The sequence below is a fragment of the Osmerus eperlanus genome, chromosome 16, assembly GCF_963692335.1.
Source record: "Osmerus eperlanus chromosome 16, fOsmEpe2.1, whole genome shotgun sequence".
Lineage (NCBI taxonomy): Eukaryota > Metazoa > Chordata > Actinopteri > Osmeriformes > Osmeridae > Osmerus > Osmerus eperlanus.
Window position 1 is genome coordinate 8,735,735 of NC_085033.1, and position 15,382 is coordinate 8,751,116.

General features: G+C 41.1%; 1 pseudogene; it reads right to left on the reverse strand.

The window, feature by feature from the left end:
* The window catches only part of LOC134037127 (collagen alpha-1(XI) chain-like), a 55,425-nt pseudogene extending 40,393 nt beyond the window's left edge, over positions 1-15,032 (reverse strand).
* Positions 15,033-15,382: the final 350 nt, after the last annotated feature.

Genomic DNA, 15,382 nt, shown 5'->3' on the forward strand with positions numbered 1-15,382 from the left:
GCTCCATCTGTATGGACTTAACCCTCTGGAACACATTATATATTCACAACCCTGTGCTTCCATCATGCGTGGCCAGTAAACTTCAACAGCTAGCCTTCCTTGGGTAGTTGACAACCCCCTGAATGACAGCCAGTCCACATAAACAGACATGATTTTTATGGACATGCTCTACCTATGGAGTCACAAACACCCAGACCGGCTCCTACTGTACCTATTCTCCCTCAACAGCTCTCTCCATTGCCGAACACCACAATTCTGTTCTCTACAAGTCTTTTGTATGAAAGGAAAAAGCTATCAATCTTACGGAGAGATAGCTGCATCTCATTTGTGATGGCAAGGCATCTCTTTTTCCATCTGCCTGTCTGTCCCCATCCCCTCCCCTGTCTCAGTCTCTCCGTCTTCCTGTGTCTGTCTGTCTGCCTGCCTGCCTGTGTTTGTCTGTCACTGCCTGTCTGTCTGTCTGTCTATCAGTGACTCTGCCTGTCTGTTTGTCTTGTAATTGTCTGGGTTATGCATCTGTCTGGCACCTCCTCCAGACGGCTAAGAATGCAAGTAAAAATATGGGGTGCTGTCCTGGCACTGGACAGAGGCTTGGCAGAGATACACAGACAGATGGATCGACTGTCAGATCTACAGTAGCTAGTCCCTGCACTGTGTAGAGCGTGTGTAAACTCACAACACAGCAAGTCAGTGCAGTGTTTCCCCTCGACTGAGTGACGTTTTCATCCATTCTAAAGTATTGCAACATTGTTTAAATCCCCTGGGAACAAGAAAAGCCAATATCTGGCAATCTGCCACCTCAGCTGGTCACCCACAAGTGGGACATATTAAAAGGCCTCAGCAGACCATGAAATCCCGCCCTGGCACGACCTTTCTAGTATGACATGAAAAGTGGGCTCCAAAACGCTGCTCAGAAAAGGGCACTTTGAGTGAGTGGAGGGAGATCAAAGAGCAGAGAGGCTGACCAGACGGCATTACCTCATAGCCACCCTTCTCACCCCCCTTCAAGAGCTTGACCCCAAACTGGAGTCATCTGTGGTCCACAGCTGTTTGCTACTGCTCTGCCAAGCAAAAGGTCAACAAGTTATTGTTATGTTTTTCAGCGGTGGAGGTAACTTTGTGACAATTCTGCCATACAATAATGGTATTGAGAAGCAACAGATAACAGATATCTGGTGTGTTTATGTTAGATTCACAACTAGCTCATGCCACTGCAATGGATATAAGTAAGAATGATTATACCACAGGTTAGAAGGTTCTTAATGTTGTACCAAAAAGTGTCATGTACTGAACTGGGTTTTAAGAAGAAACTGAACAAGATACTGTACATGCCTTTAGGTTCGGGGTCCAGGTGCATATTATAGCAAAAGTAAAGGTAAACAGTCTAGTAAAGACGTAGTGAAATTAAAGCATCTGTAAAGTCTGGAAATATGCTCAAGGCATCATGGGCCACGGAAAAACAAGCACACTCACTCGAAAAGGAGGTGTTGGATTTGGTGAGTTTGCCCAAAACAAATCAGTTCATTTGACATAAATACTACCTTACAACACCCACACTCAATTTATCCTTGTGTTCTCTGTATTGACATGTTAGTTGAGACCTTTGTTCACCTGGCCTGACCAAGACTCCTCAAACTCTGTAATTACGGCCCAAGAAGAAGGCCAGGTACTTCGGCCTGTCATCTACCTGACCTGGCCGTGACTCTCTTCCCATGCAACATGGGGCCTGCTAGACAGTTCAGAGGCAGCACTTAGAGTTACACATCCACGCACTCCTCTTACACACATCCACCCCTTTCCCCACACCTACAGTATGGCCATTTTCCTTTTTTTCTTTTCTTCTCTGCACCTGAGTCATTTGGACATGCATCTGTTTTCTCTCTCAGTCCTTCCCCTTCTCCCTTCCCCACTAACCATCCACCCACCCCTGAACTCAATGTTCCAAACACCTAGCCTGACTGCTCCCTGGGAAGTGAACAAGCTCCATCAGAACCCTAGACAGGCAAGGACAACTATTGACCAAGGAATAGAAAAAGACAAAGAAGGAGTCTAATAATCTCCAGATTTTTCCCAGCCTTCATCAAATGCAGCCTTTGTGGTCAAAGCTAGGTTTAAAGTTTCTTTTTAAGTATTGGAAACAGACCGATGCCATGTGCAGATTACATATTCATGCCCTTTCCCGGGTAGTAGCTCACAAAAACCATCCTTCCAATGACTTTTTTGGACTTTTGTAGCTGGCCACCTCCACACTCACATTTGACATGCTCTCTCCCATCAGCAGCAGGAAGTCATGAGCACCATAGAGCTCGACTTGCAGCCTCTGCACTGTGTACTGGGACGCTCACTGGGACGGTTTGGCTGAGTCAAGAGGCTCCGGGAGGGGGGGGGGGGGGGGAGGGGCAGAGCTGAGATTTAGAGACAAGAGGACGGTACATCAGAGGGAGGAATGGGGTGGTGGTGGCTGTAACATCTTATGAGGCATGTCCAGGTGCATGATGAATGGTCAGTAATCTAGCTGGGGATCAACAGGAGGCGGGGGGGGGGGGGGGGGGGGGCACAGAGACCAGAGCAGAAATGCAAAAGAATTTCATTCACCAAACTCTAACTTTCAACTTGCACTTACATTTACATTTATTCATTTAGCAGACGCTTTTATCCAAAGCGACTTCCAAGAGAGAGCTTTACAAAGTGCATAGGTCACTGATCATAACAACGAGATAGCCACAAAACATTGCGAGTAGCCAAAACATGGAGCACACATTGTGAACAACCAAAATAAGTGCCAAAGGGAAGAACCATAAGAGCATGTAGTTAAACAAGTTACAATTAAACAACATGAACTGCTATAAGTGCAAGTGTACCTGTGGAAAAAAGCAAGCAACAATAATAAAAACAATATATCACAGCGAGTACAAAAATTTAAGTCAGTTACCACTAACCACAAGAGCAACAAGTCTCTAAGCAAGAGTCATTGTGATCCTTGAGGAAACTAACATCAGGTCAAGCGAACCATTCCTAAGTACCGTTGTACTCCCGGAACAAGTGCGTCTTGAGCCTTTTCTTGAAGGTGGAGAGACAGTCAGTGTCTCTGATGGACTTGAATTGATCATTTGATAGCAAGGTTGATGATTGCAAGTCACATGAATCAACTCTTTGTTAAATAAAGAAGCTTGATTGCAACCACAGTGAACATGTAGTCGTAATTTAGGGTCCACGAGGCATGGGTGCAGTCTGTCTACAAAAATATAATCTTTATACAGTGATACTAATTAAAACAAGGATGTCTACGTGCATATGCCAACAGTCTCACTGACATGGAATGTGACAACTCAGGGAGAGCTGTCATATTCCATGGAACAAGATGTTCCTGCCAGGACAACAACTTTCAATCCACCTGCTAGGAAACTTTCTCACTCTCTTTCTCGTTTTCTCTCTTCCCTTTAATTTCCTCTCTTGGTCTTTGTCTCAACTTTCATCTTTCTTTCTCTCTCATCATTCTATTTCATCTTTCTCGATTACTTTCTCTCATCTTTGTTTCTCTCTCTAACCTTCTCGCTTCCCCTGTCTCTACTATCAACAACTCCAGACCGACAACAATTAAGTAGCCTTTGTCCCTACTAAAGGACAGAGAGAACGAGACAGAAGGGTGCAGATGATTTCAGCTTGCACATTTCGTGGCTTTGGTTTGAAAGAGGAGAAAACTTTTAGGGGCCCAGTCAGAGGCCATATCTTTTAAACAGCTGTGAGGATTGAGCCAAGACAAAGCACACACTGATCATATTTTCCCCTAGCCTTCACTCTTCCTTCTGCTTCCAGACCTAACACCTGGTTATGCAATCTGCAGCAGTAAGGTAACCACATGCTCGTGGCCACAGCTACAAAAGAGGCATATTCTGGAAGTATAATCAATGTTTTCACAGTTTACCCTACAAGGCTCTAATGCTCATGTTTCCTTTCCCCTTAATCTGATAAACACCTTTACAGTGAGCCATGATTTGTTATTGATTTCTCATTAGCTAAACAATTCTCTTGTATTTGACTAAACTGTGCATGGTAGTTACATAATATCAGTTAAGTAACAAGCTGACAGACACAAAACAAGATACTGTAGGGTTCCTATCGAGGGGCCAATGTCATCTCCTAAACAGACTTTGTCACACAAGGGCTGTTAAAACCAATTCATCATCTTATACAGTGTACCAAAAAAACATAATGTGTAGAAATGTGATCCTTACAAAAATAAATCAAATCCGTTTTCATGTTCTGTTGCCTAAAAAAATACATCACAAGGACAATACCCTGATTACAGTGAGTTGATAATAGCCTGTTCGTGGTGATCTTGACTGATTGCCACACCACAGAATGTCTAACACATGTCTCATGTTACATTTACATTTAGTCATTTAGCAGACGCTCTTATCCAGAGCGACTTACAGTAAGTACAGGGACATTCCCCCGAGGCAAGTAGGGTGAAGTGCCTTGCCCAAGGACACAACGTCATTTTGGCACGGCCGGGAATCGAACTGGCAACCTTCTGATTACTAGCCCGCTTCCCTAACCGCTCAGACACCTGACTCCCCATGTTGAGTGATAATTGGTATCAATTGGGAAGCGAGGAACTATTTATTATCTGCCAGCACAAACTATTTTGCCAAATGTCCCAGAGAAAGTGAGACTGCCCACACTTGACAAGAGATTAATCATTTTCATTAATTAATCATGATAAACCTTGAACACCTTCAAAAATGCATCGAATTTCAACTGTGTACTATGTGTTCATACAAAGTATGTTTACAAAATTGTAACATTGTACATTTGTAATACTAATGGAGTGCGTAATAGCAACACATGCTTGGTCTTAATATATAACATTTCTAACATCTTAATTGATTTACAAAGCTACAGCATATTTAATCCATGCTGTTGGACCTCCTTCAAAATGTGCTTAAAGGATTAAGGTTACTATTTGGCTGCTCTCAACATCTGCATTTGCAAGCACTTAGTACACCATGGAGACTGTGCAAGACATTGGCAAAAGACAGGCCACAGTGACTGGATGGCTAACACATTTCAGATCCTTCTACACAACTATAACCAGATATTAGTAGATATTTCTGTGTATGCAAGTTTTTTTCTGGGTTGGTCATTAGTGTGTCGTTTGCTTACAAATAGCCAGATTGCAATCAACAAACCCAAGGCTATTAAAGTTGAAGTGGAAATAATTACAGTTTAAGAAATAGCTCCACAGCCTGCACTATGGTCACCACAGCTACCACTGGATGATTTGCTCTGTCATAAACCACTTACAAACGTGCGAACACATCTACCCCTGGGACAAACAAAATCATGTTCCCCTCTCCTTGTTTCTAAACAGAGAAAATGCTCAAATTCCTTTGTAATTCCACTCCATTTGGCTTAATTTATGTTCAAACACAGAACACCCAAACAAGACCAACATTGGCCTCAAACCAGAATTAAAACTATCTGTGGTCAAATCTAATTGAGTAAAAGTGAACCATTTTACATACTTACCCTTGGTTCTCATGCCAATATAGTCACTACAATGTGCACAAACAGTAGAAAACCAAGAAAAAAATTCATATTGGATATTAAGAGCTGTGAACCCTGGTCTCTGACCTCTCAGTTATAGGGTCAGTATTAAGTAGCATTACAATACCACCCTGAACTAAGTGAGGAAGTAAAGGATCCTTTTTCAAATGGCTCGACTGTTCAAAGACATCTCTGACCTGCAGGCAAGTAGCAGTTCTTGTTAGCAAGCATTCCAGGAGCACACATCAAAGTTAGAGCCATTGTCTTTTTTAGAGAACATCCAGCTCACATTTTCCATAGTGCTCAAAGCTACAGTACTTGTGATAAAACTGACTTAACCATTTTGATCTTTACAAAAATTATAATCTGCAACTGACGGAATTTTTTATCCTTTATATTTCAAGCCATTTAGGCGTTTGTCTCAAATCCTATTCGATTCCCAAAAAATTGGCAAATAAACGTACAATTCGATAATGAAATAACTATGGGACGTCCAACAATGAACATATCCAAAAAAAGTTTTTGGATATGTTTATGAGTTTAAAGTTATGTTTATAGAACTACAACTCTACATAATTCCAAGCCTCCAAAGAAAAATATCTGCGGAATCAACTGAACTAAAGCAGGAACAATGACTTAGGGTGAGCCAGACTCTCAACTGAGGCTAGTATTGGAAAAACATGCAGTATCAATGAGAAAGAGGAACCACAGAGGGCTTTACCTCAAAGACATCTTCATCAAGGATTCTCGTTCCAAAGACAGTGATGCCCTCTGTGTTGATGACAGCTCGGTCACTCCTGCCAAGTGGCCTGGTGAGCTTCTTCTTACAGTCCACAATGAGGGTCACACTTTTCTTCTCCACACTGATTGCTACACGATGCCACCTACATAGTTCAAACAATAAGAGATTATCAGGAAGATCCACAGTATACTGTAAGATGAAAAAAAGCTAATTAATCAACAATGGGTAAACTAATAGGAAAAAATGTACTTGACTCTCATTTACGCAAGCAAAGCAGAGAAATTGTCCATTTATAAATATATATTTTTTATCACCCATGAGGATCACATTTAATTCTGCTTCAGACAATAGCATCAGACATGTTTTAGTGTTTCATATTAGCTCCACTGTCTCATTGTCAGGATAGTCATTTTATGGTTATGCAATTTATGATGGTTGAGCCCATAGTTTTATTGCAAATCAAAAACCACACTGTGAATCATTTTGGAAAAAGACAGACTATTACGCTGACTATTTTGGGAGGACTGACTGATGATTTGATTACTTTTTTTCAGCTACATTATTGTTTGTTTGACTGATAATGCTTAATGTTTTCAATGTAGGGGGGGTCAGATGGCTGAGCGGTTAGGGAGTCGGGCTATTAATTAGAAGGTTGTTGGTTCAATTCCTGGCCATGCCAAATGACGTTGTGTCCTTGGGCAAGGCACTTCACCCTACTTGCCTCGGGGAGAATGTCCCTGTACTTACTGTAAGTCGCTCTGGTTAAGAACTTCTGCTAAATGACTAAATGTAAATGTAATGTAAATACAATAACACATATATTGGTATAATAGCTGGTATAATATAATACTGAACTGTGTAATGAAACTATTGCACAGTATTTGCACTGTAGTATTATTGTAGTATCATAGTACATCGCAGTATTGGTTTTGTTCACCACGACTGTTAGCTGAGATGTGGTTACTTTGCAATGCGCCAAGTAAATGCAGACTGTTCCTTGACTCTGACCACTGAAATACTGTAGGCTAAAGTCCTAGTATTGTAAAGTAAGCACAACCTCGCCCTCTTCAGAAGTTACCGTAAAACATGTCTGTGCAACATTCAGTGGTTTATATGTCTAAAACAGTCTAATACAGTAGTTCACATGTACACATCAGACACCAATAAACAAAGTGATCACCAATATCATCCCTCACCACATAATCGTCACTTACTTTCCGTCCGCGAGGTTGATTGTGCGGAAAAGGGGGTACTCCTCGGGTGCGGGTTTGCCATGTTGGTCCTCATACAGGAAGACAGGTGCGCGGCCCACTTCCACACCCAGCTTCTGGATGCCCTGCTGGTTGTACACAGACAGCAGGAAGGACTGGATGCCAGCCTTTGGCTTGATGGTGAACAGGATAGAGAAATCCTCAGGGAATACTCCTCCTGGTCCAGGGAAACAGTACAGGGTGAAGTCAGATTGGTCTCTGGTAAGATCTGCAGTCATAGACCCAAGAGCTAATACAGTAGATGGCTCATACAAGCACTGCATAATTTATAAGTATTCATGGTAAAGTGTTCTATTTATAAGTGAGAGAAGTAGTGTTATGTAACAATTATCCAATTTCAGCTCAAGAGTAGTCTTTGATGAGGCATACTAAAACTAAACCACAGTTTGTGTACCGTTGAAGAAAGTATTTTGTTTTAAAATAACCTTGGTTTAACCTGAAAAGAATTAGAAGTTAAGGCAGCGTTACATTTACTAGGTGTGTGAAAAAGATCAATTTTACAAATGTAATCATTAATAAAGTTCACTGATAAAATAATAGGCTACAGATGATTTATAAGACAAATTGCACTATTCAGACTGAGAACACTATGACAGCTTGTTTTCCAGTCCTAAAAGCATATGGTTTGCTAGCAGGATTTGCTGCTAAAAATCACAGAAATCTGATTGTTAATTTAAACTCTTAAATGTTGTGCCTTTTTGTCTTTGTAATTGAGACAGTTTGGAAGATGACCAGCGCACACAGACTGGGAACATTTATTTAACGAGACCCTGTTCCCAGTAAATGTGTATACAGTATTCATATTTTATAGGCCAAGTGGGCAACTTTATCTGCCATACCTGCCTTTCCAACAATAAAAGATTGCAGACACAAATTTACATTCAATGAAGTCCTCTTTCCCCATTCATTCTTAACCTAAGACCATTCTACTGGGAACATTGCCGAAGGGGATGACAACTGGATATATGACTGAACACAAGGAATGAATTGATATGTGTCCAAGTTATACAGCTAGATTGTTTGCTTGAGTCATGATCGCTTCACCTCTGTAATTTATCATTGTCACATTATTGGATCACAAAGTACAGTTTGAACCAGTAGCCAACTCAATGAAAACCTTGGCAAATAGATGTAGATGTGTGTACAGTAGTCACAAAATATCGCTGCAGGCAGGATCCACCTACAAATGTCAGTCTTGATAAAAGCGTAAAGTCAACAGCCTGCCATGGTGATGACATGTTGGTGAGGTGAGATGTTACCTGGGAAGAGCTGCTTGGTGGGAGCGCTTATCTGTGCCTGCTTCCTCACTCGGAAGGCTACGTCGGGTTTGGACCCTCTCCGGACTGTACAGAATCCTGCTGTTTTCTCGACACCCTCAGGAGAGCTGTGAAAGTCCAGAGCCTTGAGTACATCCACAGGGTCAGCTGTAAGAGAAAACAGATCAGTACTGAAGGAGTTTCCCTGTAAATGCTATGGTAACACGCAGGAGGAGGAACAGTGGAGCAACGTTGTCTTAAAAGAAACATTTGTTTTATTTTGTATTATCTATTGCCTGACACTGCAGAGAACATACAAAACACAAAACACAATAGTCTCAATTCGAAAAGTAGAACAAACACTAAGATTGTAATATATGTATATTTTTACCACACCCATTCCCTAGCTACTGCCAGTTTGCCAAATATGTCAATTCATCCAATCAGTTTTTTATTAGAAACTTGAGCAGTGTCGCAGTAAAAGTCTTAGGAGCCGTCATCGAGCCCCTTGTCCTGGTTCTATCTACAAAGCTCCAGGGTCTCGTGATAAAACCCTGTGGTGCTGCTCAATGGGCCTTTGGTAGAGAGGCAAACACAGTGGGGGGTGACTTTTACAGGCAGTTTAACTCTGCAGCCAGGCTCATAATGGAACAGAAACTGGAAGACTACAGTTCAGATCTCGCATCCAGTTCCACAGGAGAATATGTTCAGTCTCACTTTCTACTCTCTCTTTCTCTTGAACTGTTTAAACTGTGACTCTCGTCTTGGTTATTCTCGCTCCCTCTTCCTTTCCGCTCTCGTTCTTTCTCTCTTTGTATCTCTCGGTCCTTCATCCTCTAGCACAAGTAGATTTACGGTGTGATTATGGGGAATTTAAGGAAGCCTAATAGGATACGTTTAAAAGGAGGGTACACACACAGGGTCTTAACTAACATGACAACATCCCAGTTACCCACTGATTTATGTAGCACTGTCTTGCGTTCACCTTTGCAGTCGTTAAAAAAGCAAAGAGGGACAGTGTGCCATTTTTTAGAAGGTCATGACTGCAGCTATAGATAATACTTAACGTACAGGGATGTAGAGCATTTAAGGTTTCCATTTAAGTTGGGGTTTGAAAAAATCCTTTCAAGCTAAGTCTGTTCCTTGACAGTAGCAGTTAGTTCTTGCACCGTGCCTATGCACACCACTGCCGTCCCCATCAATCAGTGTCAATCTGTTTAAACTTCCAACATCTGAACAACATATCTGCAACACATAACCATCCTTTAACCATGACTAATAGTTCCTTGGGAGCTATGTTTGAATACTGCTGCCAATGGTTTTGGAGAAATATCTTTAGGAGGTGTTTGGAGTTGTTTTTTTATTGGTAACATGTAGTGTGTAGAATATAAAGCAGCCGCACTTATACTTGGGTGATGAGGACTACATTAAACTCCATTATGAAATTGGGCATGAATTTCAGAGGACAGGGATACATGCCATAACAAACTATAAAACACTTAGCAGCACTACAAACTAAGCATCCTTTCTGACTGCATTCCTCATTCAGACTTAGCTTTGTGAATAACTTGTTTGATTTTAACATTAGCAGCCCTGTTTTGTTTTACGAACCACTAAAACAGCACAGCTATAAAACAATCTAAAACAATCTAACAAATGAAGCCAGAGAAACACACACATGGCAATTGTGTTGTCAAATCTCAGATGTCCCATCAAACAACCATCAATTGATCTCAGTTTCAGGAAAGCTTTCTCACATGCTGCATAAGATCATGCACTGCAATATTCTGTCCTAACAATACCTAACAACACAAAAGCTAAGGCTAAGATCATCTTGTCTGGACATCCCTCCCATCCCTGGGTCACGAGACAGGATGCAGATTCTTCAAAGACTCAGTGACAACAAACAATGGCTCAACAGTCTTCTCATCGCCCCACTGGGAACTATTTTGCAGAAAAGATGTGATCTGGATTTGTTGTGGAATCTCCCTGATCACCAAATGGTGGAAATCTTTTTTGATCTCACTCTTAATTTACACTCCTGAGATCCTTTAAACAAGCCATGATGAAGCCTCTTTATGGTCCATGACACAGTAAGCCTCAGTCTTTCCTCTAATACCACAACAAAAAAAAGAATTTAGCTCCAACAAAAACTGCATAGGGAACAGAAATGGAACCGATTAGAGATGTCTAGAGAAGGCTGACATTGTATTAAACACTGCAGAAGCTGTGCATACAGTACATGGAAAATATATACTTTAAATTGACTTTAACCTGCTATCAGTTCAATTATGTCACATGCTATGTTTTTTTTTTGTTCTTTTAAAAAGCTTTTTAAGTAAATATTTAACTGTTTAATTATTTTCCAAACATCTGGTTTGTGAAGCCAGGAAGTGCTGATCCGACAGTTCCTGTTCCATTTCTGTCGCCAGGTGGGGGTCTAAGAGGCGGAGTCAGTTAGCATGTTGAACACATTATGGTACCGGCACCCCTCCACTTAAAAACACATGGGGCCAAACCAAGAATGTCCAAATCTTCACAGTTCACACGTGACCAAACAACACTTGAATGATTCATCAAGCACCCTTTGTTCAAAAAGTTTTTCTTGAATGTGGGTCTATTTAATTTAAAAAATATATTTTCATTGGAAATGGATTGGATTTTCACATTATTAGCAATGGACAGCGGCAAGTGATTTTAGTGATTCCCAAATATATATATTTTTATCTAAATAAAATATACATTTGAATATATATAAAGACTCTTGAGAAAGACATTTAGCAAAAGTAGCTGTGATAAATCTGTGCTACTTGAGTAATTGCATATCATTTGAAATTGTACACAATGTACAAATACAGGATCTAATGTTTTGTGATCCCTGATGATAAATTTAGAAAGGATGATTCGTCTGTCTTATTTTGTACTGTGGACAGCAGTGGATTTAGCGTTTCTAGTGTACGTGCTGGGTAGAGGCAACTGCAAATGTTGGGCAAAAATGTATCTCAAAATTCCCCATAACGCGGGGAGTAGCTCTTCTGTACACTGTCCAGAATACAGAGCTACTGGTTCCTCAAAAAAGAGTCTGAACTAAAGGTCTCTTTGTGAGTTTCAGAATGCCTTTCTGCATTACTGCATACCTCAAGGCCTCATATATTCCAGATGTGCTGAATTGGCCAGGAATTGCCCTCCCCCCCACCCCCACTACCACCACCCCTCCCCACCTCCTCCACTCCCCTCTTCCATCCCAACCACCTCCTCACAGAAGCACTCCAAAAGCAGGCGTTATCCAAAAACCATTAAAGACTCTAAATGAGCATGCAAAGCGTATTAAAAGCATTTCATCTTCAAGACGTAGAGTTATACGACTGTTATCGACATCTTTATAATGCTTCTCCTTCCGTTTCCCCTCTCTCCCTCCCCACACTATTCTAATAGTAAAGGCTGTACCCACTTTCGAAGCTTAAATAACTTCACTTGTCCAAATGCTGAGTCCCTCAGTAGTTATACTGTCTCCACCAGCATGTTTGAGAAGTAAACTTCAACAATCCCGCACCTCACAATAGCGCATTTCAGTGACACTTCAGCATGGCTTTTCTAGGAGACAGTGATATATGTCCTGCCATGTTAACAAGCCACTAACACAGCCGAGGAGCATACTTCCTCTGAGGGAGCGCTGCACGTACTGACACGTGACACTTCTGTTAAAACCATCTGAGGAAAGGCTTTCCCAAGAAAGCAACAGAACTTAGACTACCTCTAAACAAGACAAGAAAGGCACAGTTAACTAAAATTCTGGCATTTTAAACTTGAAGCTTTTCACCCTCAAATAGTTACACAGATCTTTTGAAGATAAGTTCAGCACCCATGTAGTAGTCATCTCAGTTAATATTTTTTTGGTAGGCACTACTGATAAGCTTTTGCCTGACTCCTTGAAACATTTGTCTCCCTGGGACATTTGTTGTCACTGCCATCTACTGAGAGTTGGCAGCATGAGTAGCAATTACAGTACACTGGAAAGCCTGTAAATGTTTGCTTGCACATCATGCAATTATGGTTATTTTAAATATCAGATGCAGGAAAGTAGGAGGGCACTATAGGCAAGCCATGCCACTGTGGTGTTTGGTTCATTTTGGATTGTTTCTCGTCAATAATCAATTTTCAATACGACTGACAATAAACAAATACATGATGCATTCATTTTAAATTAATTTGTGGGGAGGTGGTGGAAGTGGTACTATCCAGAGGGAATTGCATCATGGTAGCAGGTTATGGCACATAGTCAAAGATGGCAACCCACTGTATGTAACATTGTAACAGCTTTGTAATATACAGTGTGCTCATTAATAAAGCATGAAGTAATTCAACATAAGAACCGGCAAGGATAACTGAAGACAATATTCTGGGCTGCCAGAGCAATATCATGTATATAGACTTGAAGTCTATAGTAAATTCAAAATGAGCATTGATATATCTTTCAGATCCTTTTAGTTATCTTGTGTTTTGGCTGATAAACAGCCTAACAAAATAAATACATAAGTACAAATACATGCAATTTATTTATTCTCAAAAGGATCTGTAGTCACTAGAAAGAAGCAGCTGGTCTGACCTACATATTGTAAGTAGGCAACTTAAAAGTGGGGAAATACACCAGAGATTTTTTTTCCATCAACGCCCCTTATTGGACTTAGTGGGAACCAGGATAGTGTGGAGAAACGGTGATCGTTCAGGACAGTATATGTACTTCACTTCCAGAAGATAACGTCCATGCCTCCTTGTCGCATGTCACATTATCTTGTACTGTATGTCATATGGATTATACCACATCACCAGATTAGTGCAAATAGATCGTAAAATTGTGAAAGTAGAGCATGGAGTGTTATCTGACATCGAAGAGTGTTGACAGCTGTCAGTTTAGTGCAGAAGTCCGCAAATGGCAAGCACCACCATAATTTACAGCCAAGTCATTACAAATATCAAGCAAATAAACGGGCAGTTTTAAAGCAACACCGTTTTCAAATAACGAATCAGAAAGCCCATACGTTTCAAGGAAAGAGTTTCAACATAAGTTTCAAAGAGTCAAGAAAAAGACAGCCAATACTGATGCGTAAAACGATCTATATTCGATGGATTGTACAGAGGAAACAGATAGCAGATTGTTAAGCAAGTGGCTGCTCAACTTTATTGGCTACAGAATTCTGAGGTAGCCTGATGTGTAACAGCTATCTTGACCCAATGAAATCCCTCTTTCAATGCCCATCCACACACACCTACCGGACCACCAAGCGCAAACAAAGAATATTTGTTTGGCAAAACCCTTTAAAACTGTCGCCCGAGAGAGCTCTGGGCGCAGTTTTATTTCTGCCCCATCACATCAATCTGCCACGTACCGCGAGTCACGCTGTGAGCTCGCTCAATTGGAGATGACTGCACATGAACGGGTGCCTACGACAGAAGTACTAGGCTACTGAGAGGGTGCATCATTTGTTTGAAAATGGCCATTTCTCCCTTTTGGAAAATGTTTTATCTTCAAAATGGAATACAACAACTTCACTTGTCTATGTTCAAATACTTTCCCATAACCAATTAAACCAGGTATGGGAAGATTATTTGATTTGCCCAGCTAAAAATGTTTTAGAAACTAAATTCAACTTAAAATTCAACTTAATCATTTTTCCATGTTGGCTGTCAGTGAGTGATGTAATTGTGGCTCTATAGATGCAATACCGTGAGTTGATAGGTAGAATATGATATTCTACCTATTCTACCTATGATATTCCTGTATATGATAAGGATGCACTCAAGGTGGATGATGCGGCGCAGAAATGTGTCCTTCCCTGACACTTCTTACCTGCTCTGACATTGGCGGTCTGCAGAATTAAAGATAGAGTGACGAAAGTGGTTAGACTGGAGTTCCAAAGCCACCTTTTCGTTTTCCACCTTGTGGACCACCTTTGCATTTCCATCGTGAACGCCCACAGTTGTACAAAACGGACTTTATACAAAATTTGGTCCTTTCCACAATCCACAAAAATATGTGATAAATTTGTACTAGAGAGCCATAAGTGAAACAGTATTGATTTCTTCGTACAGTCAAACTGGGCCCTTCTGATCCGCTCCCCCTAAGCCCAGCCCTCAGACTGAAGTTGTATGGGCTTTCATGAAAAAGCGGAGACCATTCGATTCCCCGCGAGCCGTGCGCCGTTGGGAGGCTGGGCATGCGTCTCGAACCTGAACCGCGACTAGAGGAAACAGACACCGGAAAATCTTTCGTTCAACAAATCACCATGCTTGAAAGTGGTCAGGGCCCGCCCATTATCTCCTGTAAGATAAATCACTGAAGGTCCTTAGTTACGGCATCCGTTCTCATCTGATGTTAGATATAGGCTAAGAGATGTTCAAATGTAGATTGCAGTTAAAAAAAAAAAAAAACTTAAAAAGGCTTTTTGGAAACAAATGCTTCCTTTATTGTTTTGCTTTGACCAACATCATCTTGCAATAGATGGAGCTGAATCTAAAGGACCTGGCACCTAATGCAGCATGATTGGAGGGGTGGAGCAGCTATT